We start from the raw sequence: 13149 nt of genomic DNA, 5'->3' as shown, positions 1-13149 counted from the left end.
GGTGTAGAGAAGCTGAAACTGGCTGCAAGAGAACCTGGAGTAATTGCAGTAGCAAAGCCTACCTGAGAAGGGATGGGCTCAAGAGGTGTTAAATGACTTACTCGTGTCACATAACCTTTTCAGTGATGGGGCCTGAGCTTGACCCCAGAAATTTTTATTCCAAGACTCCTGAGTTCCAACCAAAGTACATTTTAATCCTATCTTTGGGAGGGGCAATAATCAGGACAATCCCCTGAGACACGGAGGAGGAAACCCATTCACATATCAAATAACCGCTGTCCTGGCTAGGTACCTATACACTAGATATTCAGGGCTTGTGAGATGGGGTGAAGTAGGTCAGTGGGTTCATGGAAGGGTAAGAGGAGGAAAGTCCAGAACCGGGTATTGGCCTATTTATTTAAACTGAACTTGGCCAACTTGGCAGTGAACATGGCAGGTTTCAGAAGGTTATATTATCAGCTTTCCTTATGCAGATTGAGCCTCTGTCAACAGCCAGTGCCATGTGGCTATGTGATTTTTGCTTCCACATACTGTCTTATCTCAGCACTTGTGTGTTACAGCCCAGATGTTAAACAAATAAATCAATAATAAACATTGGCTTCACATTTTGTCCAGGCATATTTAACTGGCACATAGACAAACAAAGTCTCTTAGCTCCTGTACAGCCTCAGTGTTACCAGGTGACAGCTCTGTCAACACTTCCTCCTGGACACCATGGTTCACCTGAGTGGATAGGTCAAACTCCCAACCTCTGCTTTGCTGTTTCATCATGGCAATTTCCAGACCTGTACAGAGTATCTGAAGGAAAATGTAGATATGACTGAGTACCTACCTGGCTACCAATGACTTATGTAAGTTCACGTAGTGAAAACTTTTCTATGTCTGTTACATGGGAGGCTGTTGTGGAATGAATAAACAAGGAACTGTGGTTTTAACACAGTGAGGGATGCTGACTTACTTCATGCTCAGACAATGGTATCTCAGTATTTTTAATCCAAATGGCAGAACACTAAATCCTTTGCATTTGTTTCATATCTTCTTAGCAATCTATTAAAGGCTCCATTTCATTGTCCTCTGAAGTGCTTGTTTGAAACTACCTATGTTTGTCCTTCTTCCTCTCCTGTAAACCACCTGTAGCAGCCACCCCTGGTGCTGCTGCAAACATTTATTTTGGGTAGCAATGTATTTTGAATGTCTGTGGTTTCAGTTTCTATTTTTATCTTTGGCTGTCATACTTTTCGGTCTCTTTCATACCTTTTACGGGTAGCTTTGCTTTTCCCAGGGATTTGTAATCTGCTCAGCACATCTGCTACATAGCCAGTGACAAGACTATTGTGAAATTCCTCAATAATTATTGCCCCCAGAAAATGTCTTATGAAAGACCAAAACTTAAGATGCCAGCATATGGATGTTTGGCTTTATATTGACTACTTACAGTCACTCTCTCAAACACTAGCAACTGAGCTGAAAGAATAACCCTTTTCTAAAATTTTGACCTATAATATGATGAAGAAAAACAACAATATAAACCACTCATTTCCCAATTAGAAACTTCCCGTTTGTATTAGTAAGGGTTCTTCACTGACACGTAAAATGTACTACCATATTCTCTCAAGTTTTGTTTTGTCTCTATCTTACTCAAATCCTTTCTCTTCGTAGTACCACCAAGTTTTAATTCATTCAGTAAGCACTTTTATAATCTCGAAATCAGGATTTTTATTTATTGATTTACATTTTTCAGTATGTTTTATGCACATCATTTAAATTGGTTCCCAAACAATTAAGAGAATAAAATTATGGCTACAGTGCTATTATTATTCTCATTTTATAGATCAGAAAAGATCTCTTGACTTACTCGTGTCACATAACTTTTGATTGATGGGGCCTGTGCTTGACTTTTTCTGATCTATAAAAAGGGTAAGAGAATGTATGCTAAAAAGTGAGTAATATATAGTGTACATATCTTCCAACCATAATACCATCTATTATTATGACTTATTTTTTATCTGTAGCCACATCAAAATGCCCTGAAGGGCTTACAACACGGATTTCTGGTGGTCAGAGAAATAGCTCAACCAATAGACACTTGCTTCTCAAACAGATAAAGACTCAGTGCATAAGTTCAACAGTTAATTAAACACTCCACTCTCAGTTTGTGCTTTTATAACAGAATAGCTGAGACTGGATCACTTACATTAAACAGAAATTTACCTGGCTTGTGATTCTGGAATTTAAGGGCCCACATCTGGTCAGGATCTTCTTGCTGTGTCATCTCATGATGGAAGGTGAAAGGGCAAGAGAACACTTTTACGTGAAAGATGAAGAGGGACGATCACTTTCTTGTACCAGGAACTCACTTCAAGGTAACTAACCTTCTTTGATAACATATGAATTCATTCATGAGGGCCAAGCCCTCCTGACCTGCTTACCTCCTGAAATGTCTGCCTAACTTTGTTACATAAGAAATTAAGTTTCTAACACTGAACTTGGGGGACACATTCAGACCATAGCACTTCAAATTCAATCTTTCCCAACATACATTAATTATATGGAGGAAGGGTTCCATTGACTTACAATTCAATCTCATTTCTACTCTTGGCCCCTTTTCTGTTAGGCTTATGAGAAATTCACCTGTAGTCCTTCCTGGATATAAAGATACAGATAGGTTCATATAATAATGGGTGATTTCAGTATTCCACTTTTACCAATATGTACATCATCCAATTAAAAAATCAAGTAAGAGCTGGGTAAGAGTGGCTCATATCTGTATCCTAGCTGAGAGCTAGAGAGGCTGAGAGCTGAAGATTATGGTTCAAAGTAAGCATGGGCAGAAAAGTCCCTAAATCTCTATCTCCAATTAACTAGGAAAAATACCGGGATGATGATGGTGTGGCTCAAATGGTAAAGCACCAACCATGAGCAAGCAAGCTGAATGAGATCAAGAGGCTCTGAGTTCAAGCCTCAGAACAGATTAAGAAAATCAAATAAAAAGCTTAAGTACATTTGATAACTCTTTTCAGAGATCTACAGAATATTCCAGCCAATTCTGTTAGAATACACATTCTTCTCAATAGCCCATGGAATTTTCTCCAAAATAGATCACGCTTTAGTCCATAAAATAAGTCTTTAAAAAGAGAAAAAGTGAAATTATTTCTTCTGGCAAATCATAATAAAATAATATTAGAAGTCAAAGGTAAGAGAAACAAAAAAAACAGCAAGACATGGACACTGAATAATGCACTTTAAAAATTACTTTATTGGGGCTGGGAAGGTGGCGCCATGGTAGAGTGCTTGCCTTGCATGCATGAGGCCCTAGGTTCGATTCCTCAGCACCATATAAGCAGAAAAAGCCTGAAGTGGCACTGTGGCTCAAGTGGTAGAGCGCTAGCCTTGAGCTGAAGAGCTGAGGGACAGTGCCCAGACCCAGAGTTCAGGCCCCACGACCGACCAAAAAAATAATAAAATAAAAAATAAAAATTACTTTATTATTTTAGAGGTGATATACAGTGGGGTTAATTATATATACATATATCAGGTAATAAGTACATTTCCTTTTATATAGTGTCATCTGTTCCCTCATTCTCTCCCATTTCCTCCCTCCATCTCCACCCACCAGATGCATAGTTCACTTTCATCAATGTCCAGTGGGTGTACTACTGCAGCACTTTTTTCACCCTTTTTTTCCTCAGATTCTGTGCTCTCCCCTCACTCTCCCACAGATGTGCATGTGAATACACTATAAGGTAAAGAATACAGAGTCAAGTTGGGCGCTGGTTGGTGGCTCACCCCTGTAATCCTAGCTGCTTAAGAGCCTGAGATCTGAGGATTGAGGTTCAAAGCCAGCCTAGGCAGGAAAGTCTGTGAGACTCTCATTTCCAATAAACCACCAGAAAACTGGAAGCAGTGCTGTGGCTCAAGTGGTAGGACACTTGCCTTGAGCTGAAGAGCTGAGGAACAGCGCCCAGGCCCAGAGTTCAAGCCCCACAACAGACCAAAACAAAACAAAACAAGAAAAAAACACAGAGCCCTCAGGGAAAAAAAATCAAGAAAAAGTCCTTTGTTTCCATATCTTTGGAGTTTGTTTCCGTATGTGTATTATTTTATGTACATATGAAGAAGCACTTATATATTGCACCTTTGTGATTCTCTCCTAGGACTATCCTCTTTTGGTCTTACTGTGTGTGAATATCTAGAATCCTGTGTAATTTGCCATATCCCAGTGTGTTTTGGATCTAATTTCTGCATTTTAGGGAGAACTTGCACCATTTGTCTCTCTGATCCTAGCTTACCTAGGATTTGTTCTAGTTCCATCCATTTCTGTGCAAATGGAATTATTTTATTCTTTCTAATTGTTGTGTAATATGTGTATATAGGTACCACATTTTTTTTGGTCCACTCATCTATTGTGGAGCATCTGGGTTGTTTCCATATCTTAGCTATTGTGAATACTGCAGCAGTTAACGTGGATGTGCAGTTGTCCTTGTTATATCCTGCTTCATGAATGGTATGGCTGTGTCATAGGGTATGTCTGTTTAGTTTTTTGAGAAACCTCCAGACTGCTTTCCATCGTGGTTGTACTAGTTTACATTCCCATAGCACTGCACTATGGTTCCTGTTCCCCCACATCCCCCCCAGCATTTGTTGTTAGAATTCAAAATGTTGGCCAATCTAACTGAGGTAAGGGAAGTGGCGCTGTGGCTCAAGCGGTAGAGCGCTCGCCTTGAGCTGAAGAGCACAGGGACAGCACCCAAACCCAGAGTTCAAGCCCCATGACCGACCAAAAAAAATAAATAACTGGGGTAAGATGGTTGTTTTGATTTGTATTTCCTTTATGGCCAGGGATGATGAGCATTTCCTCATGTGTTTCTTTGCCATTCTTACCTCTTCTGAGAAATCTCTTCTTACTCCCCTTGCTCATTTAGTAATTGGTGTATGAAGTTTGGAAGGGGTTAGTTTCTTGACCTCCTTGTATATATTGGAGTTTAGGCCTTTGTCTGATGTATTGCTGGTAAACATTTTTTCTCAACTGTTTGTCTGTCTTTCTAGTTTAGTAACTATGTCTTTAGCTGTGCAGAAACTTTTTATTTTAATGTAGTTCCACTTGTTGAGTCTCTCTCCTATCTGTTGTGCTCCAGGACTCTATTCAGGAAGTTCTTTCCTGTACCTATGACTTTTAATGTCTCTCCTACTCTTGTAGTAGTTTCAGAGTTTTGGATCTGATGTTGAGATCTTTGATCCACTTTGAATTGATGTTAGTGCATGTGACAAACAGGGATCCACTTTTAGTTTCCTGAACATGGCTGCCAAGTTTTCCCAACCCTAATTGTTGAAGAGGCTGGGTTTTATCCACTGTAAGTCTTTTGCTCCTTTGTCAAATATCAGATGACTTTAAGTATGTGTTTTCATTTCTAGGACTTCTAATCTGTTCCATTGAACTTCAGGTCTATTTTTGTGCCAATACCAAGCTGTTTTTATTATTATGGCTCTGTAGTAGAGTTTATGATACTGCTTGCATTGATTTTTTTTTTTTGGCCTAGAATTGTTTTGGTTATTCTAGGCCTTTTGTTGTTTCATATGAATTTTTGGATTGTTTTTTTCCTATCTCAGTAAAGAATGTCTTTGGGATTTTAGGTGTTGGGGTGGAATTTTTTGGTTCCTTTAGGTATAAGATCATGTCATCACAAATAGAGATAGTTTAATTTCTTTTTACCTATGTGACTTCTTTATGTCCTTTTCTTTACCTTATTGCTCTGGCTAAAAATTCCTAAACTATATTGAAGAGAAGTGGAGAGAGTAGAATCCTTGCCTTGTTCCTGATTTTTGGGGAAATGGTTTTAGTTTTTTTGCATTTAGTATGACATTAACTGTTGGTCTGTGATATATAGACTTTATTGTTTTAAGGACTGTTCCTTCTATTCCTAATTTCTCCAAAGCTTTAGACATGAAGGGATGTTGTATTTTGTTGAAAGCTTTTTCTGCATCTATTGAGATGATTATGTGGTTCTTGTCCTTGACTCTGTTGATGTGAATTGCATTTGTTAATTTGCATATGTTCAACTAGCCTTGCATCTGTGGGATGAAGCCTAGTTGGTAATAATGTATGATTTTTTAAAATTAGTTTCTGGATTCTGTTGTCTGATATTTTATTTAGGAGCTTTGCATCTGTGTTCATTAAAGAAATTGGTCTAGTTCTCTTTTTTTGTTGGATCCTTATCTGGTTTTGGGATAAGTATGATATTGGCTTTATTAACTGAATTTGGAATTACTCCCTCTGTTTCTATTTCATAGAAAAGTGAGAAGTGTTGGTATTAGTTCATCTTAAAAGTCTTATAAGCCAGGCGCTAGTGGCTCTTGGCTGTAATTCTAACTCCTCTGGAGGCTGAGATCTGAGGATCGCGGTTCAAAGCCAGCCCAGGCAGGAAAGACCATGAGACTCCTATCTCCAATAAACCACCAGAAAACCAGAAGTGGCGCTGTAGCTCAAGTGGTAGAGTGCTTGCCTTGAGCTGAAGAGCTGAGGGATAGCGCCTAGGCCCAGAGTTCAAGCCCCACGACTGACAAGAAAAAAAAAAAAAACGTCTTATAGATTTCAGCAGTGAATCCATCTGGGCCTGGGCTTTTCCTTGTTGGAAGATTTCTAATTACTTCTTGTGTGTTATTGGCTTGTTTATCTAATTTATATCTCCTTGGTTTAGGCTAGCCAGTTTGTATATTCCTAAAAATTCATCCATTTCTGATAGATTTTTCCTTCTTTAGAGAGTATTAGTTTTGAAAGTAGTCCTTTATTCATTTATTTTTTATTTTTATTTATTTATTTATTGCCAGTTGTGGGACCTGAACTCTGGGCCTGGGCGCTGTCCCTCAGCTCTTCAGCTCAAGACTAGTGCTCTACCACTTGAGCTACAGCACCACTTCTGTCTTTTTTCTGCTTATGTGGTGCTGGAGGAATCGAACCCAGGGCCTTATGCATGCAAGGCAAGCACTCCACTACTGAGCCACCTTCCCAGCCGAAAATAGTCCTTTATAATCATTTGGATTTCTTAGGTGTTTGTAGTAATGTTTCCTGTGGTATCTCTGATCTTACCGGTTTGAATTAACTCTCTTCATTAATCTCACAAGTGGTCTGTCAATTTTATTAATTTTTTCAAAAAAGCCCAGGTTTTTGTTTCATTGATTTTATGTATAGTTTTAAAGTTTCTTATTTCATTGACTTCTGTCATAATCTTTGCTGTCTTCATCTAGTAGTTTTAGATTTGATTTGTTCTTTTTTTCTAGCAGATTTAATTTTATCATGAGGATTTGATCTGTTTCTGTTTTCTATTTGGCGAACTTAGAGCTATAAACTTTCCCTTTGGTGCACTTTGAATGATACTGCTTTTGCTGTATGCCAGAGGTTGAATTGTGAACTATTTCCATTTTCATTGAATTACAACTTTCTAATTTCTTCCTCTATTACTCAGTAGTGTGTTTTTCAGCTTTCATGTGTTTCAGTGATTTCTACTGTGTGTTTTGTTGTTGAGAACTAGTTTGATTTCACTGTGATCAGATAGGATGCAAGGAATTATGCCAATCCTCTTGTATTTGCTTAGGTTCTTTGTGTGTACTATCATACGATCTATTTTGGAGAATGTTCCATGGGCTGCTGAGAAGAATGTGAATTAGGTCGTTGTTAGGTGGAATACTCTGTAGATGCCTGTTAAGTCCATTTGGGTTATGGTGTCATTTAGTTGAGAGACTTCTTTGCTTATCTTCTGTTTGGTTGATCTGTCCTTTGGTGAGAGCAGGGTATTAAAATTTCCCATTATTGTTTTTGGGCCTATCCTGTTCTGTAAGTCCAGAAGTATTTGTTTAAGGTATTTAGGTGCTCCGTTATTTGGTACATAGATATTGACCACTGTGATTTCCTCTTTGTGAATCATTCCTTTTATTACTATGTAATGACCTTCCTGTTTCTTCATATTGATTTTAATGAAAATTCTATTTTGTCAGATATCAATATGGCTGTTCCTGCCTTCTTGCAGGTTGTATTTGCATGGAAGATCTTTTTCCATCCCTTCACTCAGAGTTTGTTTTTATCTTTGACTGTGAGATGTTGTTTCTTGGAGACAACAAATGGATGGATCTTGTTTATTGATCCAATCTGCTGTTCTTTTTCTTTTGATTGGGGAATTGAGTCTGTTAATGCTTAGAGTTACTATATAGAGATGTGTTATGTTTTCTGCCATTTTCTGTATTTTACTTCTTTCTTCTTCTGTGCTTACTAAAGTAGTCTTCTAGTGATTTTTTTCTTTTTATTTATTTTTAGTTATCTTTTTTGTCAGTTGTGGGGCTTTAACTCTGGTCCTGGACGCTGTCCCTCAGCTCTTCAGCTCAAGGCTAGTGCTCTACTACTTGAGCCACACTGCCACTCTCGACTTTTTCTGCTTGGGTGGTACTGAGGAATCGAACCCAGGACCTCATGCATGTAAGGCAAGCACTCTACCACTGAGTCACCTTCCCAGCCTTCTTTTTATGTTTTATCCTCAACTCTTGATACTCTATTTTCCATTTCACTTATTCTGTTACCTAGGCATTCCATTATGGTTTGCGATGTGGAAATTGAACCTTTTATGCTCCTGAGATCAGTTCTCATAAGTTACTTTTGTTTTTTAATAAGTTATATAGCATTTCGATTTTTATCTCCATATCTTTTGGGGAGTCCTGGATCGTCTTTGTCATTTCTTCTTTGTACTCTTGAAATTGTTTTTGCATCTCCCCTTTTTTTCATTGGCCAATTCTGTCATCATTTCTTTAATGGTTCTTTTGTTCTCCATCTCTTCTTCACTCTCAGTAGGGTCCTTCTCTGAATTGTTGTTGGCTTTTGGATTTGGTTTGTTGTCTTGATTGTTTAGGAATTTGTATAATCTTTTGTTGTAACTTATGCATTTCAACAATGCACTTTGAATGATCAGTGAGTCATGAAAGAAATGAGGGAAGATATTTTATTTTATTTTATTTTATTTTATTTTTGGGTTTGGTCGTGGGGCCTGAACTCTGGGCCTGGGTGCTGCCCCTTAGCTCTTCAGCTCAAGGCTAGTGCTCTACCACTTGAGCCACAGCGCCACTTCCGGCTTTTTTCTTTTTGCTTATGTGGTGCTGAGGAATCGAACCCAGGGCCTCAGGCATGCAAGGCAAGCGCTCTACCACTGAGCCCACCTTCCCAGCCCTGAGGGAAGATATTTTAAAATTTGAATTCAAGAAATTTAGAATTGAATGCAAATGTAAACACACTTGACAGAGACTTTGGGATACACTGAGGGTAGTTCTAAGAAAGTTTACACTTTTTTTTTTTTTTTTTTTGGGTCCGGTCGTGGGGCCTGAACTCTGGGCCTGGGCACTGTCCCTCAGCTCTTCAGCTCAAGGCTAACGCTCTACCACTTGAGACTTCCGGCTTTTTTCTTTTTGCTTATGTGGTGCTGAGGAATCGAACCCAGGGCCTCAGGCATGCAAGGCAAGCGCTCTACCACTGAGCCCACCTTCCCAGTCCCAAAAGTTTACACTTTTGAGTACCTACATTAAATATTCAGAGATCTCAGGCTGGGAGGGTAGCTCAGTGGTAGAGTGCTTGCCTAGCATGCATGAGGCCCTGGGTTCGATTCCTCGGTGCCACATAAGTAGAAAAGGCTGGAAGTGGTGCTGTGGCTCAAGTGGTAGAGCACTAGCCTTGAGCTGAAGAGCGGAGGGAGAGCACCCAGGCCCAGAGTGCAAGCCCCACAACTGACAATAAATAAATAAATAAATAAATAAATAAATAAATAAATAAATAAATAAACAATAAAATAAATATTCAGAGATCTCAAATAACCTAATAATGCATCTCAAGGTTTAAAAAAAAACAAGAAAAAATCAAATCAAATATTAATTGAAATAATAAATAATAGGAATTAACGAAATGAAGACTAGAGAACCAATATATAGCATCAAAGAGTTGATTTTAAAAGATAAGAAATTGACAAACCCTTAGGCATGCTAGCCAAAATAAAAAAGATTAACAACAATAATACATAAAATTAGAAATTAAAATTAGGGATATTTCAAAAGATACCAGTGAAATTGAGAAGATCATTAAGAATTATTTTAAAATCCTATAATTTAATAAATTGGAAAATCTAGAGTAATTGGACAAATTTATGGAAATATTATCCACTAAAATTGAATCAGGAAATATTTTAATCAATGGAGACAGGCAGTAAGACTACATATGAGGAGGTGGTAAACATGATGAAGAAGAGAAAAACAGTGAGGCAAGGCTTTTATCATGTAAAGGCATTGGTGGGGCATCTGAGGCAGTGGAGGCAGGAAGCCATGGAGGGTCAGGTGGAAGAACATTCCAGGTGAGAGGGAAAATGAGAGTGTGAAGGGGATGAATATGCTTAAATCACATTATCTATATGTATAATAATTGAATAATAAACTCACTAAATTTAAAAAATGGATAAGAATAGCAATAGGGAGGGGATGAAGGCACATAGATGAGAAATGATGAACAACTGCCCGGAGAAAAATGTACATGGTCCAACTTGGAGAGCAGAAATGCTTTCAACTGTTCAGATGCCTCTGAGGGTCAGGTGGGACCTCTGGATCTGATAGATGGTAGAAAGACATGATTACTAGAGAGAGTAAGCAGCATGCAAAACCTGGACGAATCCAACCCCTGGATGAATGGTAGATTTTGGAGGAAGTGGAGTGAACAAAAGAAACTTGGTGGCACTGCACCTCTCAAGAATTTTGTAGTTAGTGCCTAACAAACATGAGGTATTTGGCTCATTCCTCTATCACTAACAAGGAAAAAGAATAATTTCAAAGTTAGAAATATTGCAAGCATTCAGCCAGCCGCTGGTGGCTCACGCCTGTAATTGTGGCTACTCAGGCTGAGATCTGAGGATCACAGTTCAAAGCCAGCCTGGGCAGGAAAAGTCCGTAAGACTCTTATCTCCAAAAAACCACTCAGAAAACCGGAAGTGGCACTGTGGCTCAAGTGGTAGAGCACTAGACTTGAGCTGAAGATCTGAGGGATAGGGCCCAGGCCCAGAGTTCAAGCCCCATAACTGACAACAAAAAAAAGAAATATTACAAGCATTCATAAGAAAAAAATATTAAATTATGAAAAATAGAAAATTCCTATACCGGTAAACAAACACTGTAACATTTCAACCCTGACCATAGAAAGAGGAAAATTGTTTTCAGTAAATATGCTGGGGTTCAGAATTTTTACAGTGAAAAAAACATGCACATTGATAAGAAAAATATCTAAAACCCTAGTAGGAAATGGACAAAGGACATGGACAGACAGTTCACAAGGAAGGAACTACAACTAGTAAACAAAGATAAAGAAAAATGTTTGGCATTGATATTACCATTACCCAGAGATCTGGCCCCATTAGCAAGGAAAGAAATACAGATTAAAACCACAAGATGATGTGGTTTTGACTGTTCAGTCAGCAAAAAGCTGATTAACCCATTCTGTTTAATCCAGTAATTTCAGTTCAGAGAAACTAGGAAACTAAGTCAAAATGAAAAAACTGGCCACTGCTTTATTTGTAGTAGATAATAATAGAAAATAGTTCCAATGCTTAACATCAAGAGACTATGTTAGGGGCTGGGAAGGTGGCTCAGTGGTAGAGTGCTTGCTTTGCAAGCCTGAGGCCCTGGGTTCGATTCCTCAGCACCACATAAGCAAAAAGAAAAAAAGCCAGAAGTGGCGCTGTGGCTGAAGTGGTAGAGCGCTAGCCTTGAGCTGAAGAGCTGAGGGACAGCGCCCAGGCCCAGAGTTCAGGCCCCACGACCGGACTCCAAAAAAAAAAAAGCTTTGGGGCTGGGAAAGTGGCTCAGTGGTTAAAGCGCTTGCCCTGTATGCCTGAGGCCCTGGGTTCAATTCCTCAGCACCACATAACCAAAAACAAAAAAGCCGGAAGTGGCGCTGTGGCTCAAGTGGTAGAGTGCTAGCCTTCAGCTGAAGAGCCTGAGGGACAGTGCCCAGGCCCAGAGTTCAGGCCCCATGACCGGACCCAAAAAAAAAAAAAAAAAGAGATACCCAAGAGACTATGTTAGATAATTCTGGCAGATTCATATAATATGATATTAAACCATATATGCCTGTAAAAATAAATTCTTGAAGAAGTTTTGGTAGTTCAAGAAAATGTCTGTATCATGTCAATTGAAAATGAACATAATTCTAAGCTAAATATTATATTGTATATTCTCACTTTTAAAGGAAGATTATTTATAGAAAAGAAACTTGCCCAGATGACCCTTCAGAATCAAACAGGAGGTCAGACTACCATGTTTTCTTTTTTTTTTGGTCCGGTCGTGGGGCCTGAACTCTGGGCCTGGGCGCTGTCCCTCAGCTCTTCAGCTCAAGGCTAGCACTCTACCACTTGAGCCACACTGCCACTTCCGGCTTTTTTTTTCTGCTTATGTGGTGCTGAGGAATCGAACCCAGGGCCTCATGCATGCAAGGCAAGCACTCTACCACTGAGCCAACTTCCCAGCCCCTACCATGTTTTCTTATATCACTCCTTTATTGAGTTCTGTACTAAATTTTGGGAGGACAAAGACACTCAGAAAGTTGTATGGTTTAGGAGTTTGTTTACAAAGACAGCTTAGAAAGTTGTGCCCTTTAGGAGTTTGTTTCTAATTAAAATTGAAAAACTGGTCTGTGGGAGTAAACAGTGAATTCTCAAAAGACGTAGATAACTGGAATATAAAAATACCACAGTAAAAATGAGCCCAGCTGCAAGGTGAACATCAGACCCCACAGCTGGGCCATCAATGTCCCTGCCAAGATCTGCAACCCAGGGTCAGAAGGCTGACAGGGGATAGTGGGATGGATGTACCCATCAGCTGAGCTCTTAGTTTATGGATATCCCTATTCAGGAGTAAGAGGGTCCTTTATTTAGGGACCAAAAGTCAAGGTATGTCTAATGGAACTGTAGAATGAAGTTGATATTCCTAAACAATGTTTATTCGTTGACTTCCTGATAGATGGGATTTGGTGCAGCTATGCCTCTGCTTGGCCTTTGTTTAGAACCACTAGAGACTGCTATGGGACACTGTGCTCCTTCTATCTTGAGGACTCCTGCTCACCTCTTTGAGGAAGACTAGCTTGTA

This window comes from Dipodomys ordii, unplaced genomic scaffold (genome assembly GCF_000151885.1).
Source record: "Dipodomys ordii isolate 6190 unplaced genomic scaffold, Dord_2.0 Scaffold17, whole genome shotgun sequence".
NCBI lineage: Eukaryota > Metazoa > Chordata > Mammalia > Rodentia > Heteromyidae > Dipodomys > Dipodomys ordii.
This window is presented reverse-complemented; position numbering follows the sequence as displayed.